Raw genomic sequence first — 17370 nt, 5'->3', positions numbered from 1 at the left:
AACAATTTTATTTTTAACTTTCTCCACCTGTAAGAGAAAGCCCCTCTCAAGGTCAACAACCCTGTTTCCCAGCCTGGCAACACATTAGATCCACCTGGTGAGTCTTTAAATCAGGGCTGGATAAGTCCCACCTGGGACCAATTAAGCCAGGACTAAATGGATGGAGTCTGGTAAATGGCATTTTTCAAAAGCTCTCCAGACAGAGCTTTTGACAGTGCAGCCAGAAATGATGACTGGCAGCATAAGAACAGCCACAAGTTGATAATGATGAAGTATATTAGACCAATAGGGAAGGCACTGCAGAGGAAAGATCAGAGCTGGGGGTGGGGGTGCCAAAGAGTGGAAAAGAAAGAGATTGGTGGCTACCTTTTCTATCCTGTGAAACCCGTCTGTATTTATCTCAACTTACATGAGGGTAGGATTATTCAGAAGGAATTGCGTATTAAATTAAACTTGTATCTGTTAGCATCATGTCTCCTAAGGGATAAAACCTCTTTATTATTTTACGTATTTCAGAATGCACTCACTGAGAAAGCACTGAAGTACCCCATTATGCAGCCAGCAAAAGACATGGGGTCACAGAGAGGTCAGGGGCTGAGCAGTGGGTCATGCAGTGATAACCCAGACCTTGAATTAGCAGTCAGAATTTCTAATCATTAAATTAATGCCCTGTGAAAATGCAAAGCATAGTTAAAAAGAAGTTTCACTATTTTCCCAATTCGTGAGGGTATTTTTAGAATATTATTAGACCTATTTAATGGTTATTTATTGCAATAAGTGTTTATTTTCCTTTAAAATGCACTAAATCATATCCTAATCTCTTTGCTATAATTTTTCCATGGAAAGAAAATAACATTTCAGCTGATGCAATTTCAGTATGCGGGGCGCTGAGTCTCCTGTTTCAGGCCCCGTCCAGAGCCAGTGCCTGGGGATGCAGGAGGCCCGGCCAGGGCCTTGTTCCTTCCTGGTGCAGATCGCTACACTGTAGAATCACTGAATTCTTTGCTGACAACTCCAAGTAACTCAAATTCTTTCCTCTATGTTTTTATTTTTGTCTGTGTGAATGATATTTCATCCATCCTAGGATTCTATTCTAAGAGGTCATTCATTTCTCAAGCATTTTCCCTAGCTGCCACCCTGTCAAAACTCCAAATCTTAAGTCTGATTTTTCAATCTCTCCTCCCACTTCCTTGATTACTTGTCCTCATATAATCTGGGGAAAGATGGACAAGTAGACATAAGTAAGGAGCTTTAAATGCTACAGGTCTAAGAGATGCTTTACTCTAAATCTTAACCCACTTTCCCTGCCATTGGTAGATACAGAAGAAGGGACAGAGGCATGAGATGCTGCGGAGAGGAGCGCTCACTGGGCCTCAGCCAGCCAGCTCTGGCGAGAGTGGAGGAAAGAGGTGAGGAAGAGGCCTCCTGGGTTTCTTCTTTCATGGCAGCGATCATTCAGGCACAGGTAGAGTCGTAAGTGTAGGGCCATTCCTTAGACCTGGAGTCTGGTGTCTTAGCCTATGTAAAATAATAATGTATAATATTATTTCAAGCAGGGGTTGGAAAATAACCCTTAGAATTTAGTTCCTTCAGGCTGGTGGAATAGCATCGATAAAAATTAAATCCAAAGATGGTCCTGGATAGCCACAATCCCTGCCCATGTTTCTCTCTAGGAACCTTTAGTGGTCTCACGATGAATGGCAGATGATGGGATTTCCCCTTAGATGTCCGGCACAGAGATCTGGTCAGGCAAATGGAAATAAGTTCCTAACCACTCAATAGCCGACCTAAGTCACTGAAAGTCCCCAATGGTATGAGAAGGTTGGGAAAACTAGTCAAGGTGCTAATACCCTCACAAAATTAAACACAACCTAAAAAAATTATTTGACATAGAATGTTAGGGTGGGGCTCGCAGTCTGAAAAAAGCTGAATAAAAAGTAATAAAGTTTTCTGTGAAATGCCTCCTGGGTCCACCTGGTAAATCCAGGTGGGCTTCCTGGAGAAAGGAAGCCTAAGTGAGTACTTTTGAGCTACCTTTTATAAAGTAAAAGGAAGATCCTTAAGTGACCAAGAAATGAAGGACTCTAGACCTTGGAGTAACTGAGGAAGGACACAGAAGTGAAAGACAAGGGAGCCATTAGCATACCAGACATATAATGGAGAACTGTTACTCTCTGTGTGTGCCTGTCTCCTTTACAAACCTCTCACAGGCTGGGACTGGTCAAGTTATAGAAGCTTAATAAATGATTGTCGAATAAATAAATGCATCAATAAATGAACAGTTGGAGTATGAATGAAGCTGTAAGCGGAGGTGTTTACTCTATGTGGCATTGCTAGCAGCCTTGCCTATGAGTTGTTTGTTACCTCTCATTTTCCTTTGCCCAACCGTACGTCTTGATGACTTTTCAGAGCATTATGCCACCAGCAAATGATGCTTGCCTTCGGTCTTTTGGAAGACAGCAGTTAACAGTTATATTGACTTTAAATTTAGCAGCATTGGGCAAGAATAGAAACGTTCTAATCCTGTCTCCTCCTACGGAATGTGAATTGTGGTCAGGGTAATATGTTTTTGCCTCCTGTGATTTAGATCAAATTTCATAGGCCAGACAGGGCGTAGGGAGCCAGGCTGCAGAAGGCACTCTCCCTAGTAAACAGTGTCACACCTCCCTTGGACAGCCCAGGGCACTGTGTGTGCCCTGGCCTGAGAGAGGCCTCGCCAGGGCTTGTCTGTTTTCCCTGCTTTGTTTCTCTGCCCAGTGTTCATGTGGCGCTTGGCTTCCTATTATTAGATCTGGGCAATGCAGGTGTGAGAGGTGCACACACGTGTGCTTCGAGAAGGCTGGCCCAGAAAAAAAGCACCCAAGGGCTGGATGCATCTTAGAGTTTTATGTCTCCATTTCCCATAAGAAAAAAGGTCATCATCTTTAAAACTTGCACTGGAGAAGGCTGAGTTGGCCTCACAGGGCAACCTAAGTGGTGGGTCATTCCATCTCCATAAAGCAGACCTGGGAGATGTCAGAATGGCATGTGTGCAGGCAGGAGCCAGCAGGAAAGGCTGCCTCCCTTCACAGGCCACTAAGGAAGTAGTTACCCATCATTGTCTGCTGGATTTAGCACTTTTATCTCTGCCACCATGTGGGCTCAGCATGTTTGCTTTGAAACAGGTTGGTCACTTCACCATTTGCTTTGGCCCCTGTCTGTTATTGCCACAGAATTCTGAAGCAAAATCAGGGAGTAAAGGGCTCTTACCTTCAGAGAAAAACACTGAAGTTTTCAGTCTTCCACAGGGCTCTCCTCCAATTCCCCCCACCCCTTACCTTGAGTGTGCTAACAATTTAAAGGTATGATAACTGGCTAACTAAATGCCTTTTGGGAATAGGAATTAGGATATATACTGAGAAAAGCAGATTTTAGAAGAGAGGAGAAGAGAATGAAGATGGGAAGTATAAGAGGGAGCAAAAGTAAAATTTAACAGATGCATATCAATTTTGCTGAACTGCCATTACGCATTTTAGGGATGCTGTACAATCAACTAAGACTTCTTCACTAATTTCCTTCTTATATATATCCATGTAATAATCCACAACTTCTCTTTTCCTTAAGTTGCAGGTATCCAGCCTATGAAAATATTAAGATCTTATCAAAGTTTAGCTCAAGTTCATCAAGGAAAACAAAGATCCATCCCCCACTTAGATTCTCTTGATGGCACACGCAGTAGTAGGTTAGCATATTGAGTCTTAAATTGCCTGGCCAAAAGTTTTCTTCCTACCTCTACATGATTAACAAACATGTACTGTGAATATTCATCAGATGTCCAGTTGGGAAGGTAATGCATAGATATCATATACAATCATTAAAGTAGGAGTAATATCATGTCAATTCTCTCTTTTGCCCACTCCTTGAACCTTCTGATTTATTATTAGATTAGGCTCATTCGTTACTAATTACCTTTAGTTGGTAAGATTTCTTAGTTTCTAGATTTAAATTTTTTTATTTTATTTAACAAACTGAATGAGCATGTAAAAACTATCTTTCATCATTGATCATGAATACTGAACTGTTTCTTATCTTTATTTTTTCTTTGAGTTTCTTGTCTGTATTGAATGTTTTTCTTCCAAAAATTGAATGGCTTATTATTCTTGATGTTATTCTTTTTAGTATTTTGTGAAGCTTATATTCTAATACTTTCTAAAGTATGACTATCTCTCACATTGGTAAACTAGTAGTCGAGATAGATATATGATATCTGTTACTAAGTGTCTGTTCCACTGTTCAGTGAAAAGGTTGCACTTGCTTTGATCAATAAACATCTCAAAGTTAGAGCTATTGGAAAGCAATAAATAAAACAGAATAAGATATGGGTTTGTACTATCAGCAAAATATTCTAAGTGATAAGTTGTACTGATGAGAAAATAACATAGCCCTTTTGCACAGGCCTTCAGAATTTTAACATCTCACACAATTAGACTCTTAAATGTAAATCTGTGAAGATAAGTTTACTGGGGTGAAAGATCTTTGCTTCCCAAACATAATCTTATTTTCTGCCAATAAGAACTGTCAAAATACTTCTATGGATGGGTGTGTCATTAACAGAAGCTTTTCAGAGGTCTACGTGAGAGTCAGAGGAGATCCCTCTGGATTCCCCTGCACTACCCTACACACGACTTTCTATTGTGAGGAAATGTGGTTTGGGTTAAATGTAGGAATAAATTCCAAATACCCCATAAAGCTGATTTAGTGCAGTCCATGATCATCCCAATGCGGCAGACAGAAACACTCCTAGAAGAAGCTCATATTGTTAAAGTTAGATAATTTACAAGCAAGCCTAGGGTTCCCTGATACTTAAGGTGACAGACATTGTTACCTGGGGCCACTCTCGTCATCATGGTTGGTAAACCATGACAGCCTGTCATCATTTGAAAACAGGTTTAAAGATATATATGTAGCCCGGCCGGCGAGGTTCAGTGGCTGAGCATCAACCTATGAACCAGGAGGTCATGGTTCGATTCCCGATCAGGGCACATGCCTGGGTTTCAGGCTCAATCCCCAGTCGGGGGTGTGCAGGAGGCTGCCGATCAATGACTCTCATCATTGATGTTTCTAGCTCTCTCTTCCTCTCCCTTTCTTTCTCTGAAATCAGTAATAACATATAAAATTTTAAAATATATATATAGGGCTACCTGTTCAGGACCCCTCTCATTGCGGCAGGAGCTTTTATCTCTCCCTCATTAAACTTTTGCTTTCCCTTAAAAAGAAAAAAAAAAAGATATCTATGTATATCTTGGAGATATCTACTAAAGAAAAACAGACCAAGGCCAGTGACGTGAGCCCAAATCCTATTAGCTGACCCCATCTGCTGCTACAGAAGCTAAGGCTCTTTCCCTCAGCTGGCCAGCCCATGGGCTTGAGTCCCAGGAGACCTATGACTGCACCATGATTCACTAATTCTGCAGCAGCCAAACTGGCTCTTCTTTGTCCTCAGGCTTCAGTGCAGGACCTTGGCCTCTCTTTCCTCTTAGCACAGGCAAAAGGGCAACAATTAGCATGAGGATTCAGATAAAACCACCAAGCCATAACTACCCTTTCACATTACCATCAACGCTAAACAAAGACTTATTAAGAATTTCAGTATGTGAACTAAGGATTTGGAAAAAAAAATTGGCAGGAGAAGGCACATGAGCAAAGGAGAGTATTTCCAAACAGATGTTGTAGAGTTATTTTAATGAGACCTCAAAGATTTATAGAAAATTTAATAGGAAACTTTATTCTAATTGGTTTAAATGAGCTATATTTTCACAAGTTTCTTGAAACTGAGTCTTAATGAACAGGGAAATAAAGTCTCAGATCTTTGAATCTTACGAGATTCTTTTTCTAGCTACAGGAAAATCATTATTTGGAATATGTCTCAGAATTTGGGGAATCTTTTTGTCTTGCTGTGTTCCTTTTTAAGGCATCCTTCTTATCCCCAGGAGAAGAGCCTGGTGAGCTTTTCCTTTGTAGGCATTAAAAGGTTTTGTATTTAGCAAGTACGTACTATATGAGAAGCACTGAAGTGGTCTCTGTTCTCTCTCTCGAGAGACATATGTAGAAATAAGGGAGTGAAGGAAGAAGTGTAAAAACAAGTGGGGGTAAAAGCAGAGGTGGGGAAGGTAGTAGCTAATTTTGTTTGAGACCTACTTCCGAGATGATTCGCTTTTCAAATGACAATTTGACCCAATTTACTTTTATTTGAACTATTTAACTGTAGCTAGTCAGTTTTAATTTACCTTTCTAACTAAAGTTTATGAAATATTGTTTGGTATCTGCTCTCAGGTCTCTGCCATAGTTGAATATTGAAGGGTGGAGAGAGGGGGTGTTAAGGGGAATACAAAGACATATTAATCATAAAGTTTCAAATATGAATAATTTACATTAACATTTTCTTCATTAATTTGTCCATATGTAAAGAATATATTTATAAGAATTTTTATACTCAAGAACATGATTTCCAGAAATATATTCTTACGGAGTATATCATGAGCATATACTTGTTAAATAAACATTGGCCTAAGGGGCCCATGATATATAAGGTCAATCAGGGTTTCCTCCTGGGAACAACTGAAAGTCAACAGCCCTAGGGCCATGGAGCTGAGAGAACATATTTGAGACAAAAGCTATCTTTCTTCTCTGTCTACAGACTCAAACTGAACAGGACTAGGCAGAAATGATCGAGTTACTGTCTTAGTCCATTCAGGCTGCTATAAAAGAAAACCAAAGACTGAATGCCTTATAAACAACAGAAATTTATTTCTCGCAGTTAGTTCATGGGCCTGGGAAGTGCAAGATCAAGGCCCCAGCAGATTCGTTGTCTGGTGAAGTCCCATTTCCTGGTTCAAGACAGGCATCTTTTCACTGCGTCCTCACATGGCAGAAAGGCGAGCGAGCGCTCCTGGGCCTCTTTCATAAGGGCACTAATCCATTCATGAGTACTCTGTCCTCATGACCTAATCACCTCTCAAAGATTCCATCTCCAAACACCCTCACATTGGGGATTAAGTCACAATGTAGGACTTGGAGGGGGGGATATAAAAAATCAGCCATGGCAGGTATGGAGAGAAAGATGGTCCTGGAGGGAATGAATTTGATGACCCTGGTTCCAGCAGTTTACTTTGATCCCTTGAGTTAATAAGAACTGTGAAGGGCCTGAGATTTTACCCTACTTGTAGGCTGACAATTTCACCTGCCACAGTTTTACCGATGCGAAGTAAAAGACAAAGAACTTGGTACAGAGTCAAAGAACTTTATAACTCACACCCATAATAGTAGCCACAGTATCAGATTTCCTTGAGCCCACTCCTTGAGTCCCAATTCCCACCTGACGATGCAAAGAAGACCAAGTGACACCTGCACACATAGTCAGTTCCATTACAGAAGAGAAACCCTGAGCTTAGGGAATTCAGAACTTTTATAACGGGCAATAGCCTACTTGCCCTTTGTATTCACTATACAAATACCGTCGAAAAAGTTGGGCAAAAGATAATCATTGCCTGTGCTTATAGGACATGCAGAAACCTGAGATTACAATGAAGAACGGTCTCCCACCAGAGCTACCCTGTAACCTTTTCAGCTTCATGAGTTAATAAATATGCCTTAAGCTAATACACTGTGTTTGGGACACTTTAATCAAGAATACTAATGAACACACAACGTGGTAGTAAGGCCCCCCTTTTTAGCGGTCACTTCCATTGTATTATGAAATCAGAGCGATGAAAGTTTATTATAGAAAATTTTGAAAGTATGAAACTGTAAGAAAAGCAATCCTTTTAAATTATGTGTGTGAGATTAGCTGGGTCTAAGTTTGGGATCTGTTTTAATTTCACAGCAGCTGACTAGACTCTTCATATTGCTTTTTCCATGGAATGACCAAACAGCACATATTTGGGGTTTTAGAAAATATTTTAAAAGGCATCAACTGTTGTTCTCAGTTGATCCGGGGTCTTATAGACAGAAACTATGAAATTGGTAATGGTGTTAGCTGGAAGCCTCTGACCTCACCTTCCAAATGACCTCCTGTTTTTCTTTTTTCTTCTTTTTTTAAACTTTATTAATTTTTTAAAATTTCCGTATTGCCTTTCCTTTTTAAAAAAATATATCTTTATTGATTTCAGAGAGATGAAGGGAGAGGAAGAGAGAAAGATAGAAACATCAATGATGAGAGTGTCATTGATCGGCTGCCTCCTGCACGCCCCCTACTGGGGATCGAGCCCGCAACCCGGGCATGTGCCCTGACCGGGAATCGAACCTCGATCTCCTGGATCCTAGGTCGATGCTCAACTGCTGAGCCACACCTGGCCGAGCAACCTCCCGTTTTTCTGATGCATGCCTACTCTTAAGACCTTGCTCTTAGTTAGCTGCTAAATATATTGTCAAGATATTATCTGTATAATGATTTAAGACAAATATCCTGCCACAGAAAAGTACTTATATTTTAATAAAAACTTCTACAAGAACACAAAGCCTTTAGGAAGGAATCAAAAGGAGACTAATGGTGAAACTTGAGGCATCATAACAGTTGTCAGGTAGCTAGGTAAGTAATAGGGGAAGCTGCTAAGCATCATCTAAATCATACCATTCCAGGTGGTTGTTTTAGTCACCAGAAATGGTTTGTCTCATAAAGAAAAAAGGTCCTACTTCTGTTCCTGCTGACCAGATTGTGGACTCTAAGTCTCTGATTCATGTCTATGTTTTACAGCGTCTGACACATAGTGAGTGCTCCATAAGCATTATTAAGGAGTGGAAATGAACCACTAAGGCAAATAACTGAAATAAAGTGGTGACCAGCTCATCAAGGCCATGTCCCCACTCATCCAACTTCTCAGGAAACTGAACAAATTCACACAGACAAAAATTCACAAATAAGATAATCATGCTTGACTCGATGTTCATGCAAATCATCAATGAATGGAAAACTTTGCATAAATGATTTATTTAAGGGAGATTTTCTCATTCTCAATAGGATTTCCAAGCAATAAAAGGGATTCCTTTTCCCTTTATTCGTGTGTGGAGGTGTGCATGTGGTATTTTCAGGAGGGGGAGAACATGGAGGGAGTAGAGAGGGACATCCAACCACCTCCGTGGCTTAATTTTTATTCTAGAAGCAGCTGTTTTCTCCATCAGTGGCTGGTGGCAGACTTCTCCATATCCATTTGCCGTGGAAGGGCGAACAGCTGGAATGTCAAGCCCAGACTTAGTCTGAGAAAATAAACTCCTATCCAAGGACAAATGTGAGGTTTCTAGTCCTTAACTGCCCTGGAAACACCATTTCACCCCGTGTCTGCCCTGTGTTTAGAAATGCGGAGGAACGTATATGTCAGACTTTTGCATGTTGTTGATGTTTTGTTCCCTCTCTTCCCTGATGAGACTAAGTCTAGCTGGTTGAAAAGAGAAAGCTATGGGCAAGTTTAGGATTATTCTATGAAGTCCTAGAGATAATTCATAAAAAGTGTAATTTTAACTATATCGTGGATAGTAAGAGCCAAGTCGTTCATTGTTGGAGAAGGAAATTACAAAGGGGTAAAGGCTGGGATTAGATTGAAATTGGAGGTGTGAACTCATAATTTTATATATAGAAATATATATATATATTTATAGATACAGATGTGCATTTTTTCTATATATGTTTGCTGAGAAGACCTGATAGCAAAAATAATAACTATATCTAATACTCATATTTTGGTTTCTAAACATGGTTTTTCACTGAAAGGAACCAAGGTCCTTGGAGAAATATTTGATTCCAGGCTTGTGGCATGGAAAGTACACATGAGTTTGGAACACCGTATTGTATCAAAAAGGAGGAAGTGCTCAAAAAATGATGGAGGAATGTCAGGAGGGCCTAGGATCCAGCTTGCAGAGGCCCCCTGCCAAATCTGGGACCACTGGAGCATCAATAATAGAAAGGGAGGAAGGAAGGGAGAGAAAATTAAAGCAAATGTGGCAAAACGTTGACATCATTTAGGAAATTTGCTTGAAGGGTATATGGGAATTTTTGGTATTATTTTTGTAATTTTTCTGTAAGTCTGAAATTATTTTAAAGGAAAAAGTTAAAACAGATGTACAAACAATTGTAGGGGAAGATAAATGAAACAAGATTAGCAAAATACTTATAATTGTTGAAATTGGATGTCAGATACTTGGGAAGTCACTGTGCTATTTTCTCCATTATTCTGTATGATGGAATCGTTTCCATAATAAAACGTGGAAAAATAATGAAAGAACACCTTGCAATATTAGTTTCAGAAGGCCTCTCCTATTCCCAGGCTCACGGCAGCATGCAATCCAGGCTCTTACGCATGGTCCATGGCAGTAATATCAGCCTGTTTTCTCTGGTCTCCAACCTACTTATCGACTATGGTCCACCCTACTTACTGCCAACCAGAAGAGCAGTCTTTCTGAAATATATCTTTTAAGATTTTGTCTCCCTTCTTAGCTCACAAATCTTTCACTCCCTTACCATGCCAAGAAGAGAAACTGAGCTTTCATTTCTAAGCTTGAAGGTCTTTTATAATTAGGTCCTGACCTACTTTTGCAGCCTCATCTTCCAAATTCCGGACATGAATAATCTTTAAACTGTTTCCTTGTCCTGTGTCAAGGGCTCTTTGGATATTGTTACCTCTACATTTGACAGGTCTGAAAGTATGCTCATTAAACAATCTTTGCTGTCCATTAGGATGGCTGATGGGGATGATGGGGTCAGGGGTTATTTCAAAGGCTTGGGCTACGGCCACTCCCCGCTGGAACTGCCTGTTTCTTTTTGGGGATTCTACCCTGGGAATGGGTTCTTTGAGGCTGCTGGAGTTCCAGGTAAAGGGCGAGCAAGGTTTACTGGAATCTATGTTTACTTTTCATCAGTTGTTTTACAGTCCAAGTCATGTCTAGTTCTATAGTGAATCTGCAAGGAAGTTTTACTTCAAAACATCTCATCTATTCTTTCCATATTCCCTTCATCTTTGTTCAACATTTATCGGTACTTCTAATTCTCTTCCAAGACTTTTAGACATATTCTTTCATTGGTTAGACTGGACATCGTTAGCATGTAAAGTTTGGGAGGTCACTTCTGTCCACTCTTCATCTGGCATCCTGTGATACATTCTTTCTACCTTTGGTAATAATCTGAATAACAGAGATTACAATTGACACAATTTCTATTATAGTGATTTTTATGTCTCTCAGGGCAAATGCTTATACAAATAGGTGTTCAAATATTTACTGAGTGATCTACAGAAACCAGATTATGTATTCAGAAAAGTTATAATCACATTGCCCTACTGCAAGAGAACTTGGAGAGTCTGAAAGCAAAATTAAAAGAAACAGATAGAACCCTGAATGGAAGTTCACTTATTTATCTCTCTCCACTTTTGACAACTTCTAAATGCCTGAATATTATGCTCACTACATATTCTCAATATTTTCTTTTTATGCTAATTCCAAGCACCTTTACATATCAATTATGGTTGAATTGCTTTCAAAGTATGTGGATCCTACAGCTAGGTTTTAATAACCCTAAACTCCTCCACCTCCCACTACATAATACACTAAGTTTACCCAATTACCAACTGGTCAATCTCTTTAAACATTTAGCCTGTCACCCATAGCGCAGTCATCTTTTAACAGCTTTCTGAAAGTCTTCTAAACTCTAATAATCATTTGTTTCAGATCTTTGGTGATCACTTATCCTATCATAAGGACTGGTGGCCTTTCTTGGTCCATTCCACCCTCAGATGCAACATTATCTTAGAACTCCCTAGCAATAATAAACAGTACTTGTATATGCTTAGCATATGCCAGACCCTGCTCTAAATTCTTTCCCTGAATTAATGCATTTAAGTCCACTTTTGTTTTTTAGTCTTTCCTCTGACTAGCCTCTGAGATAAACCTCCTCAAAAATGTTTTGGGCAGTCCCATAACACTCATTTGCCAGAAATTCTAGCGCAAGCTAGAATTGGAAATGTAATGAGCCAAGTCAGTGGTTTGGTATGGCAGCCATTGGCGATTAAAAAAAGAAAAAAAATTAAAGAAATGCTATTTCTATTATAAAAACAATATTTTCTAACGTTCCAAAGAGAAAAACAATTATGACACTCCCAACATATTTTGGTGGTTGGAAAGTAGAAAATGGCTTTTACAAAATGGGCAAAATACATCTTGCAACCATATTACCAGTGGCTTTAAATGGAAAGAATGACAGGCCAACCTGGGTACAGGGCTAGCATTTCATCTCAGAAACTTTTTCAATTCTGTGGTCTCAAAACAGTTCCAGAAAAAGCATCCTCAGAACACAGACTAATACTAAATAAATACTACACATTTTATGGTTTCGGATCTAGGGCCTAGAAAATACAACATTAATCAATGGCAGAAGTCTTGTGGGCTGTGAGCTCTGGATACGCTACTGAACACACCAGGCCATCGCTCCCAGTGCTCATCATTAAAATACGTGATTAAGAATATGCAGAGTCATCTCAGAACTGCTCTCCTGTGGCTTCTCCAACCTCTTATGTTTCCCAATCATTGAGGACTTTGGCTTCATTTTCTCCCTAGGAGGACTTCCAAGACCTCATACTGTCCTGGGCCTTTCTCCTTTCTACCAGCTCCAGACCTGTCTTGTTCTCCTTCCTCCATGTCCTCAAGAGCTGGGTTTGAGACCTCTTCTTAACCCTGTTCTTTCTTCACATACATACAAGTTCCATGCAAGTACAGAAACCTTCATTTATCATTTCTACTATCCCCTCTACGCAAATTACTTTAAAATCATCATTCCAATCCCAGTTCTCTCATGAGCTCCAGTTCTACATGTCTAACAGAGGCTGGACCTTTTCTCTTAGATTTCATGCAATACCCTAAATTCTAATTAACAGTGGGTACCACTTTTATTTATTTATTTTTTTACCATGAACCAGAAATTATGTTAAGTACTTTTTTCTGTCTTCATTACTGTTTTTATTTCATTAATGGATGTCTTGACTACAAAGTTATATTTTACTTTTAAATATGAGAAAAATGTTAGAAAAATACAAATGTTTACCTCAAACTGATTTACTCTTTTCCACACATTACCCTTGACATTAAAAATTCTTTATATACTATCATTGATCATATAAATCTAAAATGGTTAATAACTCATTTCCCTGTTTTCAGTGGTTTGAGTTCTTTGAGCTCTGGTGAGAGTTCAACTGTTGCTGTCTCTCAGATAGTAAGGATTCCAAAGTGATCAAGTGTAAAGGAGAAGTTTCCCTCCAGAAGTCTAGATCTTTCTAGGGATGGAGTTATAGGGTAATGTCGTGAAACAGGTAGATTTTAAAATCTTCAGCTACTCCTGGAATCATCAGAATGGGGTGGTCCTGACTGGGAATATTTATCTCCTTCATGAAAACCAGTGTTAATAGAGCTAGTGGCCTCTTCAGGCTTGTGCCTAGTAATCGTGACATAAAATTCTGCCATTACTGAGGGCATTTGTTCATCTTGGCCAATTGTCTGCTTCCCTCAGGTAGCCCTGGAATCCATGGTCTTTGCTGTAGGTTTCTCCACAGAGGCAGGAAGTCTGGTCTCATCTGCTTACTCCTGTTGTCTCTCACCTAGACACAGCACCCTGGCAAACCTCTCCCTGCTCTCTTCAGGATGCTATGTCTGTCCATTTTCCCTTCCACCCAGTGAGGCACCCTAAGCCTTATTTATCAAAACCGTTTCCTAACCACTTTTCCTAACCTCAGCTTCCTCTCCCTTCTAAGTAATTTTATGTGCCAGAGTCAGATTAATCTTCCTTCTTTATTCTAATTTACTTCCCCAAGGTCTTTAGAGGCTCCTCATTAAGATAAGGCTCAAATCCTCATTCCAACATCCTTCGTAATCTCCAAATGACTCTCTTTACATTTTTAAACACTTATTTCCCCACCTTTGTTTCAGCCACATTAGTGAACTCCTTGCTACTAGATATGCACTATCCCCTCTGTTCTACTAGTAACTACGTCAGGTGCTAGTGGGATGAAAGAACATTTATGAAAACATCCGGTCTGTCTTCCCATACTGAACCCAGCTTAATGGGTGATGCCCTTGAACTTCACCCCCCATGAAGGGAAGGTGCAGCTCAGTATTCAACAAGACTAGGATAGCCATCTTCTTCACACAACCATGTTGGTTCTCCCACCTCTGCCCTGGGGAGAGATGAGAGCTCTTTATTCTGCTCTCCATGCTTTCTCTTTGCCCTTGTAAGCCATACCCATCATGAGTAAGAAAACAACTGTTTCCATCAGGCTTGATTTTCTCCCACTACGACTCAAACATGGTTAAAAGTTTGGTAACTTCTATTCTGGTATTAAAAGTCTCATTTGCACTTGTGTTTTTAGATGGTTTGCAGGACCTGTTTATGCAGACCCAGTGACTACTGGATATCCTTCCAGTCATGGGATGTTTCTCTTTGCTCCTGTTTCCTTAGCTGCCAGGCTAGACACACAGATACAGAGCCAGTCCCATCCTAAGTCCTGGCTGTTCAACACTGGCCTCATCCCTGCTATTGTCCTTAAACAAAAAATGGACTTCCACCCAAACATGCTGACAGAAGGAGTTATTCCCCTTAAGTTGCAAAATAGATACAGGGATCAAATGAGGAGAACAGATCACTGTAAACACTGCTCATCATGTTGTGCTTCACCCTTCTGCGGTTCATGATGATTTCCAAGACCTGACTACTTGACAGGCGCTTAGGGAAAAACCATGCATCATTATTTTATTCATAGAAAACATACACCCCAGGCTGGTCTGAAATCATAGAGCCTTTGTCTGAAGCTCTGCTAGATTTAGGGTAAGGGGACAAGTAGCCTCACCCCCAGGCCCAATTTGCTTCCGCCTCCAGTCCCATAGAAATGTCTTTCAGCATCTCTCAAGAGCACTATTTCAACATCAAGAATTGTAGGTAAGGCTATGATTTCATAGGATATCAGAACCAGAAAGAATAATAAGTACTACCTCATGTGATATTTTTCAGCTATGTTTTATTTGTTATGGCTAACATTGCACAGGAAAACAAAACTGAGGCTCAGAAGACCAATTCTGACAGTAACTATGCTCCAAGAACTATGGACAAACATTTGCATTCATTCTCTCCTATGAGCCTAATTATCCTACAATGATCAGAGGTGGGAAACTAGGAGGTGAAGTAACATTTCCTCATGTTAACAGCTCTAAGTAAGCGATGGAGCTAATTATTGAATTTTTTGCCCTTCCCTTCCCTTCCCTTCCCTTCCCTTCCCTTCCCTTCCCTTCCCTTCCCTTCCCTTCCCTTCCCTTCCCTTCCCTTCCCTTCCCTTCCCTTCCCTTCCCTTCCCTTCCCTTCCCTTCCCTTCCCTTCCCTTCCCTTCCCTTCCCTTCCCTTCCCTTCCCTTCCCTTCCCTTCCCCTTTTTTCTTTTCTTTTCTCTTTTTAGCAACTCATTGAAAACCCTTAGCCTAAGACAGACTGTTCAGGGACTATGAAAGCCCAGTTCTGTTGCCATGAGTCAAGACAAACTCTGAAGTGTTATACTCTCCGAGTACCCTGTGGGATCCGGCAGAGGCTGGGACCCTGTCTGAACTCACAGCCTTGCCTGGCTTCCACCCTGCAGTGCTAATCAGTGGCAGGGCTGGGGCTCTCACACTGGTCTTCTCCTTCCAAGTCCAGGGTTTTCTCCACTAAAGAGGCCAACCACATCTGTTATTTCAAACTTCAAAACATACCTAAAGGGTGACACAAATGTAAATGTATGAAACACTTTTCAAGTCTCTCCTAACACCTTTCTGGTCTCCTAATCTAAAAATGTTTGGTTGGTTAAGCTGCCAAATCCCAGTTACACAGTGGCAGGCTGTGAGCTATTTATCCTGTCACAGATTCATGCCTCATTGACTGAACTCCTATAGATCACTGACATTACTTGGGCATACCAAGAAAGAGAGGCTCTTGCTTGATGTTGCTCTTTTTTCATAAATGAGTTTTTTCCCCTCGGGGCATCTTTACTTGGTTCAGGTAGGAGTTAGTGAAGGTGGTGGGAACCCTGGGGTGGGGGTCGGGGGAAGAAAGCCCTACCCAGGCTCCTTAGCAACATTGCAAGGGAGCCGAGTTGTTCTCAGCTACTCCAGATACTTCTTTTATCAGATATCAACCTACTTCCTACATTTTCCAGTTCATAAGCGCTGTTAATTTCTCTCCAAATCAACACAAAACTATGAATGACTGACAGAAGCTTTATGTGTATTTCTCCTAAATATCAAGGACTCCACACAGTCAGAGAGGTTTGGGTTCACATTCACCACATACTAAATGATTGTTCTTGAGCCCAATTACCTCGATTCTAGAAGGGAGATAATGCCTACCTAACAGAAGGTTGATAATAAATTTGTAGCAAATATAAATTTTAATGGGCTGAGAATAGGTCTTGGCACAATATAAGCATTCAAACATTAGTTCCCTCCTCTTCCCCTCTTTCCCCCCCGTCCCAGAGATATTTACATAGTAATAACCCTGAGCAGCAGAAGGAAGCTCTGATGGTGGAACCTCAGGTATAACTTAGTCAAGGAAGACGAGTGTGTGTGGGGGGTGTCCCAGTGCTCCAGCAATCACATGACACAGATGTCTGCTTCCTTCATTCCCAGGTGAGACCGGCCAGGGAATGACTGTTAGTGCTGAACCAGAGCCTGGGTTTTACTCCTCATGGGTTGGTTGCTTTAGACTCACCTGAGACCCTGATAGTGAGAAGACAGAGCCAAGCCAACCTGTCTCCTCAGGTCCCCACAGTGACAGAAGGATCACATGGGACCCCAAAGTCTGAGACAACCAAGAGGTGATCATCTTTAGACACACTTCCCGGTATGCAGGCGCCTCTGGAGGACCACGTAAAAATGTGGGGGCCTCTCTTTCCCAGGCAAAGATTGTGAGCAGAAGCAGAAGCAGGCAGTCACAATTCACAGTGAGTCACAGGGCGTTTAACTTTGTTTCTGCTTCTGACTTTATGAACTGGGGGGAAAGGACGCTTTACTCTTTTCATTCTGTTCCATTACAATAACTACTCTGTTAACACAGTTTTAGACATTTCATCTGAAGTCTGGGGAACTTCCTGAATGATGAAGATCCAGATATACTATTTTCTAAAATAAACCTAGATTAGGATTATTAGGTCACTGATCCTAATCGGGTGACGCTGCAGGTAAATAACCTGGACAGGGAAGCAGATGACATCATCACAGAGAGTCCTTGAATCTTACATGCTGCTAAGAAACTAGAAGCAGGGGGTGTTGGGAGGAGTGACTGAAAATAAATTCAAGTCTATATGCAGACTCAACCGACAAACAGGAAACGCCTCAATAAAGCG

The sequence above is a fragment of the Miniopterus natalensis genome, chromosome 1 (assembly GCF_054644295.1).
Source record: "Miniopterus natalensis isolate mMinNat1 chromosome 1, mMinNat1.hap1, whole genome shotgun sequence".
Taxonomy (NCBI): Eukaryota; Metazoa; Chordata; class Mammalia; order Chiroptera; family Miniopteridae; genus Miniopterus; species Miniopterus natalensis.
This window is presented reverse-complemented; position numbering follows the sequence as displayed.